Source organism: Notechis scutatus, chromosome 10 (assembly GCF_049901735.1).
Source record: "Notechis scutatus isolate UNSWTSFEM ecotype Mainland chromosome 10, rNotScu1.2, whole genome shotgun sequence".
Lineage (NCBI taxonomy): Eukaryota > Metazoa > Chordata > Lepidosauria > Squamata > Elapidae > Notechis > Notechis scutatus.
The window spans coordinates 10700957-10714195 of record NC_142018.1 but is presented as its reverse complement, the minus strand read 5'-3'; the positions used below and the strand labels follow the sequence as shown (position 1 = coordinate 10714195).

General features: G+C 42.6%; 1 protein-coding gene across 4 annotated transcripts in view; it reads right to left on the bottom strand.

Annotated features, from left to right (window-relative positions):
- Positions 1-13239, bottom strand: part of LOC113416601 (connector enhancer of kinase suppressor of ras 2-like) — a 357297-nt gene that overhangs the window by 42529 nt on the left and 301529 nt on the right. The gene's annotated exons all lie outside the window — the stretch shown is intronic.

Below are 13239 nucleotides of genomic sequence, written 5' to 3'. Positions count from 1 at the left end.
AAGTCTTTAGGATTCTAGTTTGGAAAGGACTGGGTTGGTGGAGGGAATTCAGCCCCAGAAATGTGAAGCCATAACATATGACTAATGGTTGCAGGAATTGGATATATCTAGCTTAATGAGAAGACTAAGGGTGAGGTGATAGTAGTGCTCCAGTATCTCAGGGGCTGCCCCAAAGAAGAGGGAGTCAAGCTATTCTCTAAAGCACCTGAAGGCAGGACAAGAAGTCATGGGTGGAAACTAATCAAGGAGAGAAGCAACCTAGAACTAAGGATACATTTCCTGACAGTAAGAACAATTAATCAGTGGTACAACTTGCCCTCCAGAAGTTGTAAATGCTCCAACACTGGAAGTTGTTAAGAAGAGACTGAACAACCATTTGTCTGAAGTGGTGTAGGGTCTCCTACTTGGGCAGGGGGTTGGACTAGAAGACCTCCAAGGTCCCCCTACCAACTCTGATATTCAGCTAAGTTGTGGATGCTCCATCACTGGAGACTTTTAAGAAGAGACCGGATAACCATGTGTGGCATAGGGTCCATTGCTTTAGCAGAGGATTGGATTAGAAAACTTTAAAGGTTAATACTCTTCCAATGCTGTTATTCTATTTATATCACCCCCACCTCAAAATCTTTAGGTATAGCCAAGGGTGGGCTGCTGGGGGTTTGCAGGGCTTCGGGAGAGCCCCTAGCTATGATTCTGTGCAGTTTGGAGAACCCCCAAATCCCACTCCTGGATGGCCCCACCCACCACCCACAAATCAGGTGTGAGGTGCAGTGCACGTAAGGGGGCAGCGGTGGGGGAATTGCGGGCGCAGGCGCAAGGAGCATGGGGGGGCACTCATTGCCTTCTGGGTGCTGGCACACGAGCGTGTAAGCGAAGCGCACGCAAATTTTTTGGCACAGACCCCAAAAAGGTTAGCCACCACTGATTTAGGGAATGCTTTAAAGTGTGTTGAACTTCAGAGGCCCAAGATGAATTTTATTTGATATATATCTGTCTGCCTTTGTCTCTATCTACGAGGCTGAAAATTAATGATTTTGCTGTCAAATTTTGGCAGACTAATCATGAATAAAGGAGCCACAAAGAGTGAACTTTGTCCACCTGTATCTCTGAAAACTGCTGGGATTTTCATACCCTCCAGGCTTGGTGCAGTAAGTTTCTCCTAATTCTAAGCATTGCTCTAACTAATCTGAAACTTGTCAGTTCCAATGCTTCTCCTCATTTTTTATGATCAGTGCCCATCTGGACAAAATCCTGCTGAGACAAAGGTTGATTCTGTGTTGTGAAACCAGAATACAGAATTGAATTCTTGCAAGAGAATCACGCGGCTGTTTTCTTTGCCTATATAGAAAGTCCTGTTTAGACTGACGGTTGACCTAATCAACTGTAACTATAGAATACGTCCACAAATAATCTCAGACATCAAGCTTTTCCCACATGGGGAGCAGATCAGCATATGGAAACTACAGGTCTTAAACAAATTTGAGGAACCACTGCACTGGGTTTATACCATGTGACCATCTAGGTAAAAACAGGACTGGCTATTTTGTGGTTGAGTCTTAGACAAACTCAGCTGTTATCCTATCATATGAAGCAGACTGTCTTGATGTCTATATAGATTCTCAATCATCCAGGTCATGGTGTTATGGTTCGCTGGCAGCAGGTGTGAATGGCTGAGGTCTCTGAGAGCGAGGACTCGGATGAGGGGCCTGCGTGTGATGCAGGGATGGGGCCACGACTATCAGAGTGGGGTGTTGCCTTTGGAGCTTGTGGAGACTGGCAGCAGTGATGAAGAGGACCCTGGGGTGCCTGTGTTCAGTGTGTGTGCATGCAGGGCAGCTGCATGGGTAACTCGGGAGTAAGGCTGCAAGGTGATGGCTCCTCCTATAAGGGATAAAAGCCAGCCTTCGGGGTTGGCTTCTTTGCAGGAAGCAAAGAAGTTCTTTCAAGTCCAAGTTCTCGTGGAAATCCTGTCTGTTCTGGTTTGTGTTTGGAGATTTTTGGTTTGGAATATTTCTCTGTAGTTAATCTTGTATTCTTGGAAGCCTTTCATAACCTTAAAAGGGCTTACTCTTATCTGGGAATATTCGTTTTAATGCCTCTTTGCTGTGAATGAACAGAATTCACAGAGACACATTTAAAAGGTTTCTTTTTATATATACTTTGTGTTTATTTGATTTGAATGAGGCTTGGGTCAGAACACATGGTTGTCCCAAAGTCCACCAGAAGAATTAATCAGTGGAGCAACTTGGCTCCAGAGGTTGTGGGAGCTCCAGCACTGGAGGCTTTTAAGAAAAGATTGGACAACTATAGCATTTCCTGTCTGAGCAGGGGGGTTGGACTAGAAGACCTCCAAGATCCCTTCCAACTCTGTTATTCTGTTAACAATGCTTGTGAGAAGAAAGACAATGGAGATTTATAAAGCTGTCCATGATAGGGTCAGAGTTCTTCGATTGCAGGAAATATGACTTCAGTAACAGAGTGGTCAATGCCTGGAATGCATTACCTGACTCTGTGGTCTCTTCCCCAAACTTCCCAAACTTTAACCTTAGACTGTCTACTGTTGACCTCACCCCATTCCTAAGAGGTCTGTAAGGGGCGTGCATAAGAACACCAATGTACCTACTGTCCCTGTCCTAATGTTTCCCTGTTATTCATACCCATTTCATGTACTCTTAATCATGTTTCCAATTATATCTGTTATCTAAAACATGGTTGACAAATAAATAAGAGTGGATGTAGTAAAGCTTTTGCTTCCCTTTTGTAATGCTGTTACTCAGGGTCATCCCTTGAAACTTTGTGATAAGAGGTAAAGTAACACCTTGCGCAGCCCAGTGACAGGTTCCCCTCTAAGTTCTCAGTGCACAAGAACTTAATACTGTGTGACCCAGATCTTGCGCTCTTCATTTCACAGCTCCTACAGGGATCCACGCGTCCTACCTAAACAGCATTTAGGCAGCCATTTCAGAACCTGTATCAAATCTAGAAAGCTGCTGGACTTCGACTTATCATTCCAGCGCAGGGCACAGCTGCATGCTGAGCCAGAAGGATCCAAAAAACAACAACAACCCCTCCTCTTTTCTTCTCTCTATTTTTTTTTGAGGGCATCATTGGCTTAAGCAGCAGGAGAGCCAGCTCGCTGCTGATTTGGCTACAGCCAGGCATTCCTTCAGGGTCAGCTGTTTGAAACATCGGTGGGAGAAAACCTCAGCTGTGACGGAAAGGCCTCTCTTGACTTCCTGCGGCTTTTGGACTGAACCCTGCCGAGCACAAAGGCCAAAGAAGCAGTGCCTTCCTGGCTGAACAAAAGAGGAAGAGATTGGGTTTGCATCCCGCCAATTTAGAAACTCACGCTGGTCTGCTGACTGAAGAAATACACAAAATTGTCTGCTACAACGTCTTGCCTGTCAACGACTTCTTCAGCCTCAATCACAACAATACCAACGGCAAACAACCGATACAAACTCAAAGTAAACCACTCCAAACTCGATGGCGGAAAATACGACTTCAGCAACAGAGTGGTCAATGCCTGGAACGCCCTACCCAACTCCATTGTTACAGACTCAACCCCTTGCAGCTTCAACCTCAAACTGGACCTCAGAACGTCTCTTCTGAGTCAAACATCTCAGCCATCTTGGCCATCACATCTCAGCCATGGAGTCATAAGGGACAATTAAAGTGTCAGGTAGCCTAAAATCCATAATATGGCTAGAATAGAAGCCATTCTGATTTTAGAATACTAGGACTAGGGGTGACATGATAGCAGTCTTCCAATATCTCAGAGGCTGCCCTAAAGAAGAGGGAGTCAAGCTATTCTCCAAAGCACCTGAGGGCAGGTCAAGAAGCAATCAAGGAGAAAAGCAACCTAGAACTAAGGATAAATTTCCTGACAGAGAGAACAATTAACCAATGGAACAATTTGCCCCCAGAAGTTGTGGATGATCCAACAATGGAGGTTTTAAAGAAGAGATTGGACAACCATTTGTCCAATCTCTTGGACAACCTGATCAGGGGGGTCCCTTCGAACTGTGTTATTCTCTTATTCATATTTTTGGCTCCTTCTTTTAGAGCAGGGGTCGCCAACCTTTTGGACCTCAGGGACCACCAAACTCATAATTTTAGATCCCAGGAACCACTATCCGGTTCTGTGGGCATGGCCTAATTTGTGGGTGTGGCTTCGTGGTCATGTGACTGGCTGGGCATGGCTTGTATATAAATATTATAAACATTTATATAAATATTGAATTTTTTATTTAAAAAAGAGCAACTTTTCCCAAAATCAGGCAAAGCAGGCAGATTGAGTTGCTCACAGAATCATTCAGTGATCTATCTATCTGCCATCGGCTAGCTCAGTCTCTCAAATTTGCTTGCCGTGAGTCTGCACTGAATTTGCTTGCAAGCAAAACTTCAGTCCTAAGGGAAGTTCGGCTGTGTTGAGCCAAAGATCTAAAGACTAGCTAGAAAGCAAGAAATCCAACCATTTCCTGCTTCCTAGCTCATCTAAATCTCCCAGCACAGCAGAACAGCTGATGGTCGGAAAGGGAAAAATAGAAATTTAGCAGGCAAGTTTACTGGGTAAGGAGTGAGTGGGCAGGGACGGTTCCTGTGGACTATGTGGCTGGCGCAGCCTTATGTTTCTGCACAACTTGGATTAATTGCTTTGTGGGGGTGCTCTGGGGGTGAGATTTCTCTGCGGCCCACCAAAATTTTCTTGCGGCCCACCGGTTGGTGACCGCTGTTTTGGAGCATACATTCAAATCAGACGTCTAATAATTAGTGGTAAATTTGTAATGTTGATCATGCTAAGAAGCCAATATGTATATCCAAGGGTCTATATTTTACTAGGGTGAATGCACTGTGCTACATCAAGGTTAAGAAAACCATACTAGGAGTTAAAAGTCTATGGAGATCCTCAATCAGCCAAGTCATGGTTGTCCCAAAGGTGCTTTTTTTCCAAAAGGCAAATGGACTTGTGAGTTGTTGTTTTTTTATTAAAAAAAAAACATTTTGCTTATCATTCAAGAAGCTTCTTCAGAGATTGACTTTCTAGCCAATGTACATTCGTATCTTTAATGCTTTCAGAGATCAGTGGTACTTACAAATAAAGATAAGTCAGGTGTGCTTACCCCATTGTGATATTTTTACTTATTTGTATTAGCTAGCTAAGCAAATTAGGCCCCTAAAGTCGAATGCAGTAATGTATGTATGTATTTTATATGTTATGAATGAATGTATTCATTATTTTCATTTCATCGTTACCTAAAAAAATCTACAATAGATCTATCTGGCTTACCTGCTTGCAACTAAGACAGGGTACTTTTGTCTTTAACAGTGTAACCTGGTTCATACCTTATGCACAGTGGTGGGATTCAAATAATTTAACAGCTTGTTCTCTGCCCTAATGATTTCTTCCAACAACCAGTTCACCAAACTGATCAGAAAGTTAACAACTTGTTCTCCCGAGCTGGCTGAATCCCACCACTGCTTATGCTATGGTGGGCTTAGCTGTGATGTATTGAATAAACCATGACTGTTTTGTCTATGGAGATTCTCAGTCATCCAGGTCCTGGTTGTCCTGGTTGCTTTTTTCAACAGGCAACTGGACTTTCTGGTTTTTCTTTGAAGATGTTTTGCTTCTCATCCAAGAAGCTTCTTCAGGTCTGAGTGGATGGTGGGAAATGGAAGGATTTATACTCCTTGCAGACAGCTGGACATTTGCATTCCTTTAACAGGCCACTGAGGTCACCTGGAGGTTTATCTCTGTCATGGGGTCACCTGAATAGTACAAATAGGTATGGAGCCTTCCTGGAACTGTTGAAAGAACTGTGTTGTAGATTGGAGATAGACGATGTCATATCCCTCCCCTTCTGTTGAGAGAGGGCTGTTCAATTTGGACATAGATAGGTCTCTTTAACCCCTCTTTCAAACCAGCGGCCCTCTCTGTCCAAAATATGGGCTTTGTTGTTTTCAAAAGAGTGGCCTGTGTCCTTTAAATGCCGATGGACCGCTGAATCTTAGTCCTGAGGTGTTTATTATGACTATTTTAGCCTTCACTGTATGCCAAAGTATAAATTGGATTGCAAGCAATTGATGGGATTGTTAGATTATAAGCAATGGATGGGATGGCAACATCCATCGCTCCCCACATCAGAGCTGAGAGCAAGATGTGGAGCCAATTTGTATATACCATAAATTGGTCCCTTTCACAGCTTTTCTTTCCCCCAGTAGCATCAACCCATCCATTTGCAGGCAGACCGGTGCAATCAATATTCTTTGGCACTTCTCCACCAGTCTCAGAGCTGTGTGCCATTATAATTAGCCACACAAATGTGGAACGACATGCTGCTGTGGGAATTTATCAGTAATTGCACTGCAGGGTAACTGCTCATCACAGATCTCCACACTGTTCCCAGCAGATATGTCTACGGTGTAGAATCTCAAAGAGACAGATGTCCCATCAGAGGGAACACAGCTGGGAAGAAGGTTCTTCCAACTGGGAATTGACTCTGAACCAGCTCTTCCTTTGGCTGAAGAAGGTGAAGGTCAGAGTTACCCTACCATGACAACGGAAAGATAATTAACAGAGTAGGAAGAACTGGGCAACTATATCTAGGCTGCTATTTGGTTGATGACTGTACCCTTTAATAAGCTACATCTGACCTGCAAAAATTCAGGAACCATAACATAGCAGTAGAGAGATATACATAAAAGCAAGCAATAAACCCTACTCCCACTCACACTGAGGCTGTTACCTACTTAGGCAATGAAATGTTTGCAGGCAAACAGCCAAGCTCCAAGTATCCACTCTTCTATTCATGTATTCACAACTATGTATACACTTATACTTATTATCTTGTAAACAATTGGCAAATCAAATAAATAAATAAAAAATAAATTAGACCAAGGATCTTCAAACTTGGCAAGTTTAAGACTTGTGGACCAACTCTCAGAATTCCTGAGCTAACATGACTGGAAAAGGAGTTGTGGGAGTTGAAGTCCACAAGTCTTAAAGCGGCCAAGTTTGAAGACCCCCGTGTTAGACTCTCTACCTCTGTCTACGTTGCAGTGGTTCAGTTGCAAGAAAATTGTGGGAGGAACACTGTGTGCATCAGGTAGATTTACAAGGTGTGCTTACAAACTTAACAATGATCCAACTGCTATGTTCAAAGTGCTCATTCACTGCTATGTTCCCTGTTGCTCATTCATTGGAGCATCTACCTGGTGACAATCCAACCCAGATGCTACTCTTTTCAAATAAATGTATCAAGACATCAGTAAAGGTAAACATTTCCATAATTACTATGCCTGGTTTCTTCTATTTGCACAATTCTAATTAGGGGTGGAAATGAAAGAATAAAATGACTTGTTTCATTTAAATAACACAGCAGGTGGGGGGCTCTCGGCCTCATTCATAATCCCAGGCTGAGGTTGTTTTGTCTCCACAGCTCCTTGAGAAGGTAATTTACAATTCCCATTAAGGAAATAACACAAGACTGTAGGAAGCCAAGAACAAGATAGCCAGAAACGTTTGTCACCATTCAAGAGTGAGCAAACCTGACTGAAAGGAACACGTAGGTGCTTTGATCACAAATATTATACTAAGATTGCAAGAAAATTGCTCCAGGATTGGTGTTGGCTCAGATGCTTGGAATAGCAGATTGAGATAGGTGGCAAAGGGGACACAGGCTGCCATTTGCATCTACGGGGGGTGCGAGTCAGGCTCCAAGAACCAAAAAACTCATGTCGAGTGACTTCCTAGCCATTTCTTTTATTGTTCCTCACCTATAGATAGGAATTTTGCCAACCTAAAGCAACTCTTTGCATCACTGAATATGTACTCTGGGAACTGTTAGGAAGGAGCTGTCTTTCACCCTCTTTCTCCCACACAAACTGTCTAAGCTTCACTGTCTCTTGTTGCTCTCCCTTCTGGGAATCCAGACTGCATTCCACCGCACTGAAAGATCTCAAGAAGGAATACAACGATGAGAGATTTTTTAAAAAATTATTATTGTCCTGCTGTATGCTGAAAATTATAATAAAAATGAGTAATGCTAGGACATGGAATTCTAGAGTTGGAAGGGACTTAGTTCACTACACTCTCCCCAATAGATGACAATCCTACTTCTGTTTGAAAAGCTCCAGTGAAGGAGAAGAAATCCCTTACCTGTGATTGCCTATATCCAATGGTATACTGGTAGTCCTTGACGCGTGACCACAATTGAGCCAAAATTTCTGTGGTTAAGTGAGACATTTGATAAGTGAGTTTTGCCCCATTTGCGACCTTTCTTGTCACAGGGGTTATGTGAATCAGTGCTGCGGATAAATTAGTAACCCAGTTGTCAAGTGAATTTGGTCTCCCCCTTGATATCTGCTTGTCAGAAGGCAGCAAAAGGGAATGACATGACCCTGGGACACAGCAACCATCATAAGTATGAAACAGTTGCCAAGCATCTGAATTTTGATCACACAATCATTGGGAACGCTGCAAAGCTTGAAACTGAAAAACAGTCCTAAGTCACTTTTTCCAGTGCCGTTGTATGTAGAGATGCTAAACTTATGCCATGTTTGACTCCTCCCCTGCTCTGGCCGTAGTTCTCCTGCAAGTTCAGTATGGGTGGAATAGCTTAAATATGAACCAGTTGCCAAGTGTCTGAATTTTGATCACATGATGATGGGGATGCTGCCAATGTCATAACTGTGAAAAACATTCATAACCCACAGTTTTCAGTGCCATTGTCCCTTTGAACGGTCACTAAACAAACTTGTCAAGCCCGAAATTGACATAAGTGTAGCCATTTTAGTTAGTCTTAGTATATATTCTTTTTCTTACTTTCTCTGCAGCAGTCATGGAGGGAAGGGTTTCGGGCTTGCCACATACCTAAGGGTGGGGAGGAGTGGAGATAAAGAGAGTTGTTTTGGCTAGGTGATCTTCCTTCCCGTGGGAAACAGGCTGTCCTTGCTTGGGACCTTTGAGGTGGAGATTTATGACATCAAGCAATGTTGAATTACTTCTATTGGAGAAGGTGACCTGTAATAGTGTGGGGTAATTCCGGGTTGGGTCAGATCTGGAATTACCACGGACTTTGCCAATTTGATGCTTTCCTAAAATAAAGAATTCTTTTTTGAAGATGGACTTTGTTTTTTTTTTTTTTCTTTTAAATGGACTTCATCACTTGGAAACCTGACAAAACTGTTGTAAGTCAAGTACTACTTGTGCAGGTTTTACAGTCAAGAGGATCCTTCCAATATCAAGCCTGTATCAACATCCTTGAAGTTCCATCCAGTAGTGAGATTTAAATAATTCAACAACTGGTCCTCTGCCCTAATTATTTTTTCCGACAACCAGTTCACCAAACTGTTCAGGAAGTTAACAACCGGTTTTCCCGAACTGGTGTGAACTGGCTGAATCCCACCACGGATTCCATCCCATTATCTGAAGCAAGCACATGTACTCCAGTCCTCATGCAGGCTCTCCTTGCCTTTAATTTCACATATATTGACGGTGCACGAAGGGAGGTTCAGCTAATCTCATTGTACACATGTTGTACTCTGACAATAAAGGTTTTGATTAATACGTTTTGTACTTCCACTTCCTTTCAGACAGAAACACAAACTCTAACAAACGACCTGGTGATGACAGTGTAAACTATAGGGTCCTTGGTGCTTTCTGAGCCTGGCTGTTTGCTTGAAGAGGCTTCATTATCTGGCTAGTCATAACATCAGATGATGTTACCTAGCCCAGTAAAGCTGCAGCTTTACAGCTGGAAATGACCAGCTGTCTGCAAGAAATATAAATCCTTCCATTTCTCACTATTCTGTCAGAGCTGAAGAAGCTTCTTGGGTGAGAAGCGAAACGTCTTCAAAAGAAAAAAACAGAAAGTCACCACTCATAGGAGGCAAGCTATTCATTCCATAATTGCTCTCACTGACAAAAGCATCTCCTTCTAAGATGTGGGTTGGATCTCTCTTTGATAAATTTCCACTCATTACTTCTTGTCCTGCCCTCTGGCGCTCTAGGGAATAAGTTAATCTTCTCTATTCTTGTGACAGGTCTAGGACAACTCGCCACAGCCAACTCGCTGCACCCAATCACTGAAGTCAACTCACCACTGAACAATTCACCATGGGACAGGAGTTACACTAATATCGAAGAAATGATAGAATGGAATCATTAAAAGGAAGGATGCAACAGGAGGGACAAAATGGAATTTTTAAATTATTTTAAATGCTTAAATTGAATTGTTGAATTGTCCCACAGCAAGTTGTCCTGTGTTGAGTTGGCCATATTGAGTTGTCCCTGGCAAGTTGGCCATGGCAAGTTGACTGCAGTGAATTGGCCATGGTGAGTTAGCCTTGGCAAGTTGACCATGGCGAATTGGCCACAATGTGTTGGCTGTGGGGAGCTGGCTGCACCAAGTTCTCCCATTCCATCTGTTGACAGTCCTTGAGTACTGGAAGACAGCTATCATACCTCCTCTTCTCTTGATGGGCTAGACCAGGGGTATCAAACTCAATTGCATTGAGGGTCACATCAGGGTTGTGATTGACCTTGAGCAGCATGGCCAGCTCAACGTCACTCGTGTCAGGAGTGCCTGTGGTGGCCTTGAGGAGTCTGCCAACAAAAACTGGCTCCTGAGTTCTGCTTTCAGCTGCAACGGCCTCCTGCAACCCTCTGCCAGCAAAAACGGAGCTTGGGAATCCCACCCACAGCCCTCCCGAGCTCCATTTTCAGCTGTGATGGCCTCCTGCAACCCTTTGTCAGAGAAAATGGAGCTCAGGAGAGTCGCATGCAGCCCTCCTGAACTCCATTTTCACTGGCAGATGCACTGGGGGCCGGTCCTTCGCTGTTTCTAGGGCAGCTCTGCAGGCCAGATTAAGCCCCCTGTGGGCCAGATCTGGCCCTCGGGCCTTGAGTTTGACACCCCTGGGCTAGACATACCTACCGTCTCTCAAACATTCATCATACATTTAGCCTCCAGAGCCCTTATCATTTTTGTTGCTCTTCTCTGCATACTTGCCAGGATCTCAACATCTTTTGTGTGACCAGAGCTGGATGCCGTATTCTAAGAGCGGCCTCACCAGTGCTGTATAAAGTAGTACAGGTCGTCCTTGACTCACGAGAGTTCGTTTAGTGACTGTTGAAAGTTACGACAGCGCTGACAACAGTGACTTATTTCTTCACAGTTCCAACTATTGCAACATCTCCATGATCACCAGATCAAAGTTGGGGTGCTTGGTTTCTACTTATGTATCTAGACTATGTATCTGAATGGTCCAACATATGGCAACTCCAAATCTCAACAAACAAATGCTCTGTCTTACATATTGGTAAAAAAAATCAGAAAATAAAATACAAACTGAATAGTCAAGATCTTGTTGATGACCCAAGCTCTGTAAAGGACCTGGGAATACTCACCTCTAATGATCTAAGTGCTAGAGCTCACTGCAACTACATAGCCAAAAAGGCATTAAGAGTTGTTAACCTAATCCTACGTTGCTTTTTCTCTGGTAATATCTCACTACTAACCAGAGCATACAAAACATTTGCTAGACCAATACTCGAATACAGTTCATCAGTCTGGAATCCTTATCACGTATGTGATATTAACACAATTGAGAAAGTCCAGAAGTATTTCACAAGAAGAGTTCTCCACTCTTCTACCCGTTATAGAATACCTTACGCCACCAGACTCGAAATTCTAAAACTAGAAAACCTCGAATCGCCGTCTTCGGTCCGACTTAAGCATGGTATATAAAATCATACATTGCAATGTCCTACCTGTCAATGAATACTTCAGCTTTAACCATAACAACACAAGAGCACACAACAGATACAAACTCAAAGTAAACCGCACCAAACTTGATTGCAGGAAATACGACTTCAGCAATAGAGTGGTCAATGTCTGGAATACTCTACCCGACTCTTTAGTCTCTTCCCCAAACCCCAAAAACTTTAACCTTAGACTGTCTACTATTGACCTCACCCCTTTCCTAAGAGGTCTGTAGGGCGTGCATAAAGCGCACCAACGTGCCTACCGTCCCTGTCCTATTGTTTCTCTTATTCTTTTATTTTTCTTATATGTACCCATTTCATATATTCACAACTATGTATACACTTGTACTTATTATCTTGTAAACAATTGACAAATCAAATAAATAAATAAATAAAATAAATTATGGTGGTTGCAGTGTCCTGCAGTCATGTGATCCCCTTTTAGGATCTTCTGACAGGCAAAGTCAATGGGGAAGCCAGATTCATTTTACAACTGTGTTACTAATTGGAACGATTCCCTTAACAAGTGTGGCAAGAAAGGTTGTAAAATGAGGTGAAACATACTGAACAACTCTCTGGCTTAGCCACAGAAATTTTGAGCTCAATTGTGGCCATAAGTCAAGGACTAGTGTACTATCACTTTGGCTTCCTGTAGGGGTTATGAGAAGTTTATTAAAGGTTATATGATCAGATAGTAGCTTATCTACTTACATATCTGATATTAGCACAATTGAGAAAGTCCAGAAATATTTCACAAGAAGAGTTCTCCACTCCTCTACTCGTTGTAGAATACCTTATGCCACCAGACTTGAATTTCTAGAACTAGAAAACCTAGAATTACGCCGTCTTCGGTCTGATTTAAGCATGGTATATAAAATCATACATTGCAATGTCCTACCTGTCAATGAATACTTCAGCTTCAACCATAACAACACAAGAGTACACAATAGATACAAACTCAAAGTTAACCGCACCAAACTTGATTGCAGGAAATACGACTTCAGCAATAGAGTGGTCAATGTCTGGAATACTCTACCCGACTCTGTAGTTTCTTCCCCAAACCCCAAAAACTTTAACCTTAGACTGTCTACTATTGACCTCACCCCTTTCCTAAGAGGTCTGTAGGGGGCGTGCATAAGCGCACCATCGTGCCTACCGTCCCTGTCCTATTGTTTCTCTTATTCTTCTTTTATTTTTCTTATATGTACCCATTTCATGTATTCACAACTATGTATTCACTTATACTTATTATCTTGTAAACAATTGGCAAATCAAATAAATAAATAAAATAAATAAAAATAAATAAATCTAGCCTCTTTCCTTTCCTATGGAAGCTAAATTCAGACTTTGCTAGCCGATGGCCTTCACTTCTGTTCCTGTTCTGACTCAGGCTTCATAAACTATAATTATGCACAAATTTGTTTTAAAAACAAAACTTATTTTATTGCAATGTTGAGAATTGTTTTCAT